Source organism: Crinia signifera, chromosome 3, assembly GCF_055691185.1.
Source record: "Crinia signifera chromosome 3, ASM5569118v1, whole genome shotgun sequence".
Taxonomy (NCBI): domain Eukaryota; kingdom Metazoa; phylum Chordata; class Amphibia; order Anura; family Myobatrachidae; genus Crinia; species Crinia signifera.
Genome location: NC_139219.1, coordinates 164,445,173 through 164,457,904, shown reverse-complemented (window position 1 = coordinate 164,457,904; position 12,732 = coordinate 164,445,173). Strand labels below are relative to the sequence as shown.

At 42.8% G+C, this 12,732-nt stretch overlaps 1 protein-coding gene across 3 annotated transcripts in view; it reads right to left on the bottom strand.

The window, feature by feature from the left end:
* HS3ST5 (heparan sulfate-glucosamine 3-sulfotransferase 5) overlaps window positions 1–12,732 on the bottom strand; it is a 312,296-nt gene that overhangs the window by 165,412 nt on the left and 134,152 nt on the right. For all 3 annotated transcript variants that reach the window (XM_083176864.1, XM_083176863.1, XM_083176865.1), the window contains exon 2: window positions 9,255–9,428. The gene's annotated coding sequence lies outside the window, so the exon portion shown is untranslated. The remainder of the gene's footprint in view (window positions 1–9,254; window positions 9,429–12,732) is intronic.

Genomic DNA, 12,732 nt, shown 5'->3' with positions numbered 1-12,732 from the left:
TGACTCATTCAAATGAGCAAACCAGCCCAGTATATAGCTGCCATACTGCTATCCAAATCTCCCACACCTGTGATGGTTAATTGTCTGACCAATGTGCACGGTTCTGCACTTAAACAGCTGAGAGGCCGGAATTCCAAATATGGGCAGTAAACGTTGTGACGTCACTACGTCACGGCATTGCCATGGAGACACATACACAGTGTCTCATATAGCTGCCCGGGCTTTGCACTGAGGACGTACAGCGCGATGACATCATCGCGCTCACATACGTCCATCAGTGTCCAAGGAACAGGACTAGCGTCGCTGTTTTGCCTTGGTTGCATTAGGCGCTCTATGAGAGAGAGAGAGACAGAAAAAGCACGCACTCCGGGGACTTGGTTTGATGCAAAAAAAGTGTATTAGGCAAACATGCCAAAACGGCCAACGTTTCGGGGCAACAACGCCCCTTTGTCGTTATTTTCACTTTGTATTGCCTTCACAAAGGGGCGTTGTTGCCCCAAAACGTTTTTCATTTTGGCATGTTTGCCTAATACACTTTTTTTGCATCAAACCAAGTCCCCGGAGTGCCTGCTTTTTCTGTCTCTGTTCATTGCTTAGCAAGGCACCAGGGCAGCTGCCCCGGAAAGGAGAAGATGTGTTGAAATGGAAGATGTGTTGTATGGTCGCATTGCGTCGCTGGGTTGCACGGTTGATGTACTACTCAATAATTTGCAACAGACCCTTCATATACAAATACATCATTTTAAACATGCATCCTATAATTCTAGAAAGTTCTGTACCTGTAGATGAATTTTATGGGCGTCTATGTTTATTTGGTGATATTGGTTTCAGTATTGCGCTCTACCTTTTAGGTTGTTTTTAGGTGCAGCAAATCTGGGTCTTGTCCAAAGACCTAGTAACATATGTAGTACAGGGGGGTAGATTTGCGCACTCTGAGAGATCTGGTTTGTGCGGTTACTCGCTTGTGGCAAGGTGTATGCAGAGTATATATGGACTATAAGGCTGATGTAGTGAAAACAAATGGTCTTTATTTGTAAAAAGAACAATCAAGATAAAAAGTCTCTGTCTATGTTTATTTGACATAAGCTATCTATTTACTAACATTTGCCATAATCTCCCTTTTGTTTCTTTTAAATAAAGAAATCAGTACTGTTTACGTCTAATTAATAATAAATGCAATTATAGTTACAAATGTACATAGTCATCAGACTAAAACTAATCATTGATCTTTGACGAGAACAATTGTATCTAATACACAGGATTTATCCCCAGCAGCTGTAAATATATTAATATAAAGCCGTCAGTGGAAGCCTCATTAGCTTTGCAGCATTTAGTCTGCAGTTCAGCCTTTTTTCCCAGTCTCCATTAATTTAATAAGATAGGTTTATCATTCAGACATCTGCAATTTCCAGTTTTCATCAAGTGGTGAGAATTAGATGTACATGCTATAATTACAAAGATACTATTTTAGTTTCAAATAATGTGCTGTCATTACATGAATTAATTACAATACATGTCTCAATAACCCAACCAGCAGGACATGTACGGATCTAAGGAATGCAAAGCCGGCCAAAAGTTTTCTCCAATATTAAACTTTAGCCTAAAGCTGGGTACACTAGACAACACGCTCCACCAGCCATATCGTTAGCAATTCCTGCAAAATGATATATCGTTTTATGCAAATGATATAGTGTGCTGCATACACAATGGACCTGATTCTGGTCCATACGCAATGCTGCGAATTTCACAGCGTTGCGTGGGCCAAACGCCATCAGCCGCCCCCCTCGCACCTTCAATCACAACTGTGAATGGATGATTTGCATAATCATCCACTTGCAGCCTTGGGTGCCGGGGAGAAATCATTTGATGGTCGGCGACCATTGAATGATTTCTCCAGCGCTCGCATATCAGACACACCTCTATGGTTTACCACTTGTGGGCCACAGTGTCTCGAAGTGGGGAAGGAAGTTGGGTGCAGTGAGAGCCTGGTATAGCCCAGAATCTCAGAGACATGGAGGGGGGGGGGGGGGGTGCAGCGTTTGAAGGTTTATATGGAAGAATTGAAGCAAGGCATATAGGAATGAAATACACTGGCACAGGATTTTTATAGAGATGCACACATATGGTGTGTACACACTGTCGATTTGGCTTACGATGCAATCCCGATGCGATCAGATTGCATCGGGATTGCATCGCACGGCAGCATGCGATCTGCATACAATTTTGACTATATAGTGCAGATCTGCACTATATAGTCTATGCAGCCAAGACTATCTGCCTGCAATACGGGAACGCGCATTGGGATCGCATTGGGATCGCAGGGGATAAAACCCATGTAATCTGCATGCGATCCCGGTGCAATTTTGACTATATAGTCAAAATCTCATGCACATTGTACAAGTGTGTACACACCAAATAGACTCAGTATTTATAGAAAGTATCCAAAAGGCCAAATATTTATAGAAAGAGCACAAATAGGCCCAGACTATATAGAAAGACAAACGTAGGGTCCAAGATTTACAGGTAGACAATTATAGGCCCATGAATAATAAATAGGCACACATAGGTCAAAGTACTTATATAAAAGGCAAGCATAGGCACAGGATTGGAAAAAGGCACATACTGTATAAGCCCAAGTTTTGTATAAAGATACACATAGGCAGAGTATTAGTAGAAAGACTCACCTAATCCCAATTCTAATGGCAAGGAATACATTACTCCAAGATTAAGAACATCTATTTAAAATATATCCAACACAATTTTATTTTTTTCAGAAATACTACATATATATTTTTAAAAAGAATCGGACAACACGTTGATGGCATGATATATATACCATCACAACAATAGAAATGTACATTTTCACAGCATCTGCTCCTCTCTGTCGCCTCAGTGTGTGCACAGGCCAGCTTCTATTACATTTGCCTGGTTGCTGCTAATGTCGGCAAATGTGGTGTAATGAGTGCTACTGGGTCGCATGGTTGCATTTGATGCAACCAAGCAAGGCAAGTTGTTAAGAGCACACACTGCCCAGTTTACACAATCAGGCTGACAGATCGGATGGAATGTGTTTTGACATCAGATCTGATGAGCATCCCTGTGCACATCAAATCGGATCGAGAGATCTCTGAACTTGGTCCCCTTCTGGCAGCAAGGAATGGGGTCGCATGCGATACATCGCATGTGGAAAGATGACATGTGATGTACTGCATGTGATCCTGCTGCACAGGAAGGTCCCCATGGGGGATGGGGGATCGGATGGTCATACATTGCTAGGAGAAGTCTGAGCAGTGTATGGCCACCTTTCAGGTTTATGCTGCAGAGGGGGGGGGGGGGGGGTAGGATGAATCTGCAAAAAGGAAGGGTTGGCAGTAAGCGGGTTAGGAGCGGGTTAGCAGACTCGGACTGGCCCAGTGGGGAGCCGGGGAAATCCCTGGTGGGCCCTACCGATTGGTAGCCATGGCCTCTTTTGCATGTGGGCGTGGCTGCTCTGCACCGCGCCAGTGTTCGCAAAAACGTGATATAGCGCGTATTTTACTCCAAATTGGTCCCCAGGGACTCAGTTTCTCAAACTGGAGGGGGGCGCGCGCTGTGCTGCCGCCTGGCACCTGTGAGCCAATCACTGCATTGGCCACCGGAACCCAGTGGCTGCCCGGCAGCCAATTATTAGTGACTTCTATTTAAAAAGATGTCCTCCTGCCGCCCCACGCCACGCTGTGTAAGTTCTGTGTCTGGTCTCGTGCTGAGAGTTGGGGGACAGGACGGGATCCTACTGACAGCCGCTCTCAGCAGAAGAGGTGAGCGGGCTGTCTGTGCAGCAGGTGACTGGATGTAGCTGGAAGAGCTGACACGCTGCCTAACTCAGAGCAGCGTGTCATCTATTCCAGCTGCATCCAGTACCCCGCCGGGGGGGACCTATGTAATGTATTATATTGGGGGCCTATGTGCTGCATTATTATCTGGGTGGGGAGGACCTATGCGCTGTATTATATGGGGGTGAGGGCTATGTGCTGTACTATTATCTGTGTGGGGAGGACCCATGTGCTGTATTATATGTGGGGGGTATGTGCTGTACTATTATCTGTGTGGGGAGGACCCATGTGCTGTATTATATGTGGGGGGTATGTGCTGTACTATTATCTGTGTGGGGAGGACCCATGTGCTGTATTATATGTGGGGGCTATGTGCTGTACTATTATCTGTGTGGGGAGGACCCATGTGCTGTATTATATGTTGGTGGGGGCTATGTGCTGTACTACTATCTTTGTGGGGAGGACCCATTTGCTGTATCATATGGGGGGGGGGAGGGCTAAGTGCTGTACTATTATCTGGATGGGGAGGAACGATGTGCTGTATTATATGGGGGGGGTGGCTATGTGCTTTACTATTATCTATGTGGGGAAGACCCATGTGCTGTATTACATTTGGGGGGCTCTGTGCTGTACTATTATCTGTGTGGGGATTACCCATGTGCTGTATTATATGTCGGGGGGGGGGGGGGGGGGGCTATGTTCTGTACTATTATCTGTGTGGGGAGGACCCATTTGCTGTATTATATGTGGGGGGACCTATGTGCTCTACTATTATCTGTGTGTGGAGGACCTATGTTCTGTATTATCTGGTAGGGCTATTTGCTGTATTATTATCTGTGGAACCTATGTGCATTATTATCAGGGTGGGGGATTTATGAATCAGATGTCACACACTTGCGATTTTGGGCCGATTTCGCCCAATTATCAGCCCAAAGTGCAGAAATCGGATGAAATTGGCCCAAAATCGCATAGTGTATATCCACTCCTCTCTGGTCAGGTGGCCACACCCCTTCAAAAGAACACGCCCCTTGGTGGGCCCCTGTGAGTGCATTTCCCTGGTGGGTCCTTCATGCCCCAGTCCGACACTGCGGGTTAGTATCCCAGGTGTTAATGAATGTAGGCATTGGGATGCTGCTGCTGCTCATGTGACCACCAGCATTTTAAGTGCCGGTCTCCAATACCTAACTTCTAAGTGCAGGTCTCCAATAAACTACTTTTAAACATATTAAATTATGCACAACTTACATTTTAATACATTTGATGTTGATACACAAAGCACTATCATTTTACTTTAGCAAAAACATCCTAGCTACCTTACAGCATACGTTGAAGCTGAAACCCTTTTATTCATTAAGTCATGTTCATTTTGTACCTAAAAATAGATTTGAACAATTTTACTGTCTGCGCACTGATGGCAGGACACCTGCTGAGGGCACAACTAGGAAATTATTGTAATCTGCATTCTCAAACTGATTAAGCAGCACATGAGTAGACATTTCTAGACATCAAATATACTTCATTTCCTGCTGCTTTAAATTCCTGTTTTGTCTTTGTTCATGTATATTAGACCACCTTCCTTTGATTTAAATACTTAAATATAATATGGAAGCAGAAACATCAAAATAAAGTATCATTGCGGAACAAACAGTTGACTACATGTAGGAATTGCAAACACAAAAAGTTTTTGATACATTTGAATACATAGCACATTAAACAAAAACTTGAAACATGCTGAAGGATATCATGACGGCTATGACATACATCAGGTCAACACCTCATAAAACACTGCATACAGTATGGAAGGATAATAGTAATACGGCCATTGTGATTATGTTAATTAGTTCCCCTTAATCAAGGATTATTGCTTTCTAGAATAGAAGCTGCTTCAGCCACCCATAGGCGCCATTCGGGAGTAACTAAAGCATCCTGAGACAGAAGATAAATTATTAAGTGTACAGGGACAATCCAAATAAGAGTAAAGGTATAATCACAAATTTTGCATGGCGCAACTTGACAGAAAAAAAGGGCAAGTATATCGCATGCACTTATCTAGCCATCAATAAAAGAAATAAAGCAAAATGGTAAAACAAAGATAAACATAGACATCCCCAAAAGTAAACCTACCCAGTAGCCCCCCACCCTGTATAACCTACCCCCAACTCAGGCATACTTGGATCCCTTAACAAAATACTCTCCTATCCTACAAACTATCCTATATAACTAACCATACCTAACCCACCCCCCTCAAGATGAATAGGGCAAAATATCTAATGGCCTTAAGCATGGTGGCCCAGCTCTCCCACATTAATCTAGTATATTGGACCAACTTAACTAAACACATACAGAAATAGTATCAGGATAACCAAAATGTAGAAAAATATCGAATATGTCCATTGCGTGCTTCAATAGAATATCCATCAAAGGAGACCTAAAAAATAATAAAAAGAATAACTGGAAACAGGCAGGTCATCCCGTGCATTCACGCAATGCAAATCTTCATCTTTATCTTTAATCCGTCCAAGTATCAAAGCCTTTCAAACATAAAAGCATAGCAGTAGTCCTCCAATGCCTGAGAGAGTAGAAACTGTAATACAAGTCAGCCACATAACGTCGACAGATAAACCCACATTCCTCAATATGTATAACAGGGAAAATTCCCAAATGCCCCATAACGACACAACGGAATCCAAGTCCTCATAGGCAGCACTTTTCCTCAAAGCAGGGTACCTTTGGGGGAGACAGGACCTCAGTGCAGCCATCATCATGATATGTAGGGAAGTCTGGTATGGAAGATGGTGATAAAACAGGCTCAACCATTTTGTCACATTGAGCAGAGATATAGAAGGGGGATTGAGCAGTGACAGGGGCAGTGGATAATAACTGATCCAACCTATTTGTCGAGGCATTTATTGCCAGGATAAGTTCAGAAAAGGAGATAGCCAGTTTGTTATATATAAAAATTGTAAAAATAGGTTAACCTAGGACCAAACGTGTACGAGGCCCGTAGAAGTAAACAGCAATAGTGAGAGGGCAGTGGCTAGCACGCCACCCGACTTACATCCTCTGCTACAGTAACTACAGCTCACGGCCCGCAATCCTTCACTGTAAGATTACAGGTGGAGACAGGGCACAGGATCCAAGCCATGACACACAGGCACCACTCCGCAGCAGGTCTCACACTGGCAGATGATACCACAAGATGGCTGCTGGACACAATATCTTCCCCGGGCAAGACACTAAACAAAACAGGAGACAGCCACCGGACCCTGAGCTGTCCATACATTGGAAGAGGTTCCAGGGCACCTGTAGCCACAAGGCAGGTGAGACAAAGGAGATATGCCCAGCACAGCAGGACAAACACACCGCTGTAGGTCCCAGAACGGATAATTTATCAGGATATGAGCAGGAGATCCGAGAAACACGTTCCAACCCCAAGCTAGTCCCAAAATGTTAGTTTTAATTCTTTGACTACAATCTGAGTAAGTCTAACCATAATCAGAGGGCCTTGCAACGCATTACTTGGCCTCTCCTTGGCCAGCAAACAGGGGTGAAACGCCTCGGCTTTCCTGAATGCCAGCCACCTCCACCATAGTCCTTCCTTGCAAATGGTCCAGCCTGTCAATGAACACAGCAATGCAATTGCTCACAACACAGCAAGACTGGTCCTGCACGTGTGCAGTTTATCAATTATCGGGAGAACAGAGAGGACCACCATCAGCATGTCTGCCTCTGAAACAGACCCTAAGTAGAAATGAAAAACGTACAATAGGTAAGCTGTTACTAATGCCACAATATTAGAAAATGGTGGGGTGTGGGGTCACAAGCAAATACTATGTCTGCAAAAAAATTATTTTGTGAAGAGCCAAAAATAATTTGAAATGTTTTTAGCACAGTTTAATATAGAACATAGAAGAGCATGTAATATAATATGATATGCCAACTCATTAAACACATCCTATACATTTCTAAGTAGTCACATCAAACATCAGGGCAATGCATTGAGCCGCAAAACGTGTAATGCACTACCTGGAACATTGTATAACACACACGCCCACCTCTATATTTATTAGATTGCATTGGGGATAGGAGATACTGTATGTATTTGATAACAAGCTCAATAGTTTAATTCATCTCATTGTTCTGCTTGTACAAATATTATGGTTATGTTATAGCCGATCAACAATGTCTACATCGACAATCACGTGTATTGAGTGATTCATAAATACCACCATACCAGATAACACCATTACTGCATCATTTTCATGGCTTGGTGAAAGTAGACTGAGCAGATATCAATCCACTATCTGTGCTCGGTCAACTTCCAAATTCACTAACATGCTGCATGTAATCCAGAAATTTATCCTATGGATAAAATGGCAAGCCTGGCCTGAGATTTGGCTACTCTAAGGGGGTCATTCCGGTTGCTGCCACTGGTTCCCGTCGTTAACATGTGAGGGGAAGTGTAATGAAGACACATCCCCTCGCATTTCTCTGCAGCAGGAGAAATCATTTGATGTTTGCCGACCATCGAATGATTTCTCCTGCCTTCGCAAATAAAAGTCAGTGGAAACTGACTTTTATTTGCGGTTGCTGGTACGAAGACAGGGCGGTCGGCTGACGTCCTGTGATGTCAGCCGCACTACCTTGCAGGCATTGGCCCCCATGCACATCCATGGGAACGCCCAGCGTTTTCATAGGGATGTCCATAAAATGCTGGGCATTCCCATGGGCGACCTCAGTACCCGCAGCCGTCCACTCCCAGGCCTCACTGAACCTTGCGAATGGCTCGGCAACCTGCATAGTCGTTAACAAAGGGGACCTGCACATGCGCATAATATACCATAATATAACATCGGAATTGGGTCGAATTTGTCCCTGTCCGAATAAATCTGAATCACCCCCTAAATCATACTTGCCTACCTGACCCTCTCCATGAGGGAGAAAATGCTCTCTTCCTGGACTTCCCTGGTAATGTGTGATTGCCAACACCTGTGGGGAGCTAGGTAATTGATAAGAAAGGTGTTTCACCACAGGTGAAGGAGAAGGTCAGGTAGGCAAGTATGCCCTAAATACGAACAACATAATTAACTTCAAACTTCATATTTACATTTTCAGCATCAGGTTTAATGGTCTTCAGAACGCTTTCTGTGTATTAATTATCTAAAGTCTTTCAAAAATCTATTACCTGTTTATAAACAGTTTGTTCAATTATAATGTAATCCCATATCTCTTTTTAGAGGTACTTTTAATGTGTGCAATCTTCAGATACAAATACAAAACATACAAATCAAATATTATGCTCCAGAAATTGTTAAAACAACAGCAGGTTTCTAACAATTGACTTTACAAACTTATATAAAATACTGTGCATAAAATGTTTCCGCATTAACACAAACCAATAACTGCAACAACAGAGTATATTATATTGTTCCATTTACCAACCTTTGAGTTCTTCTGTGCATCCAGCTCTTCTCATCTGACTGAGATCAGTGAAAATCAGTCTTCATTCACCTGGAAACCATCTTTTATTTACCATCATCCTTGTTTAAATGGGTTTTCATAATGCTATCGTCTAGAAGGTTGCGCTATACAATGAAGCTGGTCTATCTGGGAGCTCTGGAAAATATAAAGTACATTTATTTTTATTGTAATGCATTGCATTGTATTGTACTGGCATTTATTAGGAGAGAACTGAAAAAAACACATAAAGCAGCACACACTAGAAACATAGACTGTGGCAGCAGACAGGATTCACTTTGCCCTTTGATTCTATGCTAAACACATGTACAGATGTAGCCATGATCATCTATCCTGTTGGCCCACCATCCTGGCTTTATTGTTTGGCCATGAGAAATGTCCACTTTATGGCACACCAAGGCGTATTATGGCAAAAGCATGCAAAACCATGTAATTACACTGCTTCACAGCTGGGTGGCGATAGCTCCAGTAATGCAAACTACAGTACAGTGCTGCGGATGGATATGTGAAGTGGCATAGCCATTTACTGTCCACCTTTACTTCCACTTTACCTGTGTACAGAATGCAGAGCTTACTGTAACTCCATAAGGGTGGCCTCCCCTGTGGCCAATAGTCTTGTCCTGCCACGTGTTGTACAGTAACTATGCTACACAGAGGATCATTCAGCCCCAGAGACTCGGTGGGGAAATGTATGCCAATTTCTTAGCTCCGTAAGAATGGGTCAATCTCGGCATACATTTTCCCACCGAGTCGGTGCGGCTAAATGAGCATCTACATCGCATTATTACTGTACAACATGGTGGCGGGCTGAGAATGATTGACTACGTAGCATACAGTATTTATATAATGGTAAAGTACATCTTAGACCATATTACTGTACTGTATTTAATTGGAGACCTCCCACATGCGCATTAGTGATTTTCAAAAATGACATTTGCCAGGTTGCGCAATGGTTCACCACGTTCACCACGCTGCGACACACAAATTCTGTCAGGCCCAACCATCATAGGCAAGACAGATGAGCATGGCTACATCTGTACATAAACACACACACAAACATACACACAGTAGGTAAAGTCATTTGTTAGGAGCGAATTACCCTACCAGTATATATTTGGATTGTGATAGTTAACCGGAGTACCCAAAGAAAACACACGCAAGCACGAGGAGAATATATACGAACTTCACACAGTTATGGCCATGGTGGGAATCAAACCCATGACCTCAGTGCTGTGAGGCAGTAATGCTAACCATTAACACATCTGTACTACCCACTAACATTATACATATCTTATCTGAAATGTATAAAATGCTAAAAAGTACAATACCTGTAAGTGAATCTTAAGCCTTGCTTAGAAATAGCACTGAAATTGCCCTGTGTGCAGAAGGCTTTAGATAAACACTTTGCACACAATCAAGTATTGCTTCATAGACCGCCTCAATTAGTGACCTACTTTTTCTTACAGTAAAGACTCTACAATTCCATGCTGTAAAGTGATATTTAGGGTGGGGTTACTGTAATGTAACCCCTACCATGCCTACCACAGAGGGCGAGTGCCACCCTTTTAATTAATTTGTGTATGTATGTATGTATGTACGGTATATAAAAATTGAGTGCAACCATGCATAAACCAATAAATGCCTTAGATGGCTGAGCACACTCAGCTTTTGGCCTCTTATATGGTTGAGATTTAATAAGAATCACATTGATTTAAAAAGTTTGCACAATTGCACAATAAACACATTGGTTTATTGCATCTAAGTCACTGATTGGACACATTTTTGTTATCTATCTATCTGTCCTTCCATCGCTCCATCTGTCAGTTTTCCTGTCTATCCATTCTCTCTATCCATCCCTCTAAGCGGAGCCGTGTACGTACTGCAGTTAGTTTAAGATATTAGAAAAAAAAAATTCTAACCAAGCAATATTTTCGTAGTAAAACAGAAAAGTTGAAAAAGATTAAGTTGGGATAAAATATAGTAAACATGAGTTTGAAGACTTGCTATTATGCTATTCCAACATGTCTAGTTTCATATGAACCTGCAATCTCACAACAATAGGATGTATTAATATTAATATGCTGCAAAATCAGTGCTTTGTCCTTTGAAAACTATGCTTAATAGGCCTTTAGTGAGTTACTTTTGCTACAGTAAGTGGTTTCTAAATTGAATGTTTGAATATAGAAAGAATATAAAATAAACAAAATACATGATTAACTCAAAATATTAAGTTCCAGATTTATTAAGGCTGGGGCCACACATAGCAGCTAAGTGGGTCCCATTCAGCAGGACCTGCTTGACCTGAAGAAGACTATGTGGGGTCACACACAGTGGTGTGGCTGGATCCCACAGAACAGGATCCATCCACTACCAATCGGATTTGTAGCCGAACTGTGTGAACGCATACACACACATACATGTAATGTATTTGTTCTTCCTGAAATCTCACCATTCCGCCATCCGGTCCTACCTCAGAATCACAGGCACATATGATTTGGTCCCTTTTCATCCGGTCCATCCAGAATTGGGTGAAAAGGGCCCAAATCATATAAGTGTATAAAACACCTTAACTCCGCTCACTACCCAAGTTGGATTCCCACTTAACCGGATATGGATTATTTTTCAGGGAACCTTTCACACCAAGCCGTGAGCCAACAATAAGCCCGTTTGGGGTCGCTCTATGACTAGTAGCAGTCACTTTATGGTTTACTATGTATCCTGGATAGTGGTCGCCTCATCTTTGTACAGTCTCTGCTTGTCTGGATATTAACCTCATTCTGCTCTCTGAGGGAGTAGCTTGCTTTTTATAGCAATAATGTGATAGTGTTCCAATGCTCATCTTGGTGTAGTACTTGCAGATGAATTATGTTGGTTACTAGATGCAAATTCAGCTGTTGGTTAATTACTGTGTGGTGTGGGGAAAGGCCATTCATTTAAATAACCTTTACTCATGCCTAAAATTAGGGATTACTACATGAAAACTCACTCATTCAAAACTGCAGAAGCAATGGGTCTTCCCCGCAACAGGGCCATCTTAACAGCATTTTGGGCCCCCAGACAAAGCAGCACAGTGGGGCTCCTACCTACACAACCTCCCCTCTCTTGAGCATTGAAGGAGGAGGACAGGGAGGAAGGATGCCTGTCAACACTGGCCAGTGGGATTGCTGTAAGCAACATGTTATTTTTAAATTTTGAATTGCCCTGCCTTAGGATGCTATGGGGACCTATACTTGTGGGGCCCCTGGTCAATATCCCACCCAGCCCAGAGGGAAAGATGGCCCTGCCAAGACATGAACCCCTGATTTTTGTTGTAGTCTTTCTCAGGGATTCACTTGTGGGTAAATGCCCCCTATTTAAACCACCCGGTGAGTGAATGCCGGACTCTAGTGCACTGTGTCAAGGACACATACGAAAACCTGTGAGATTCTCTCATTTAGGCATT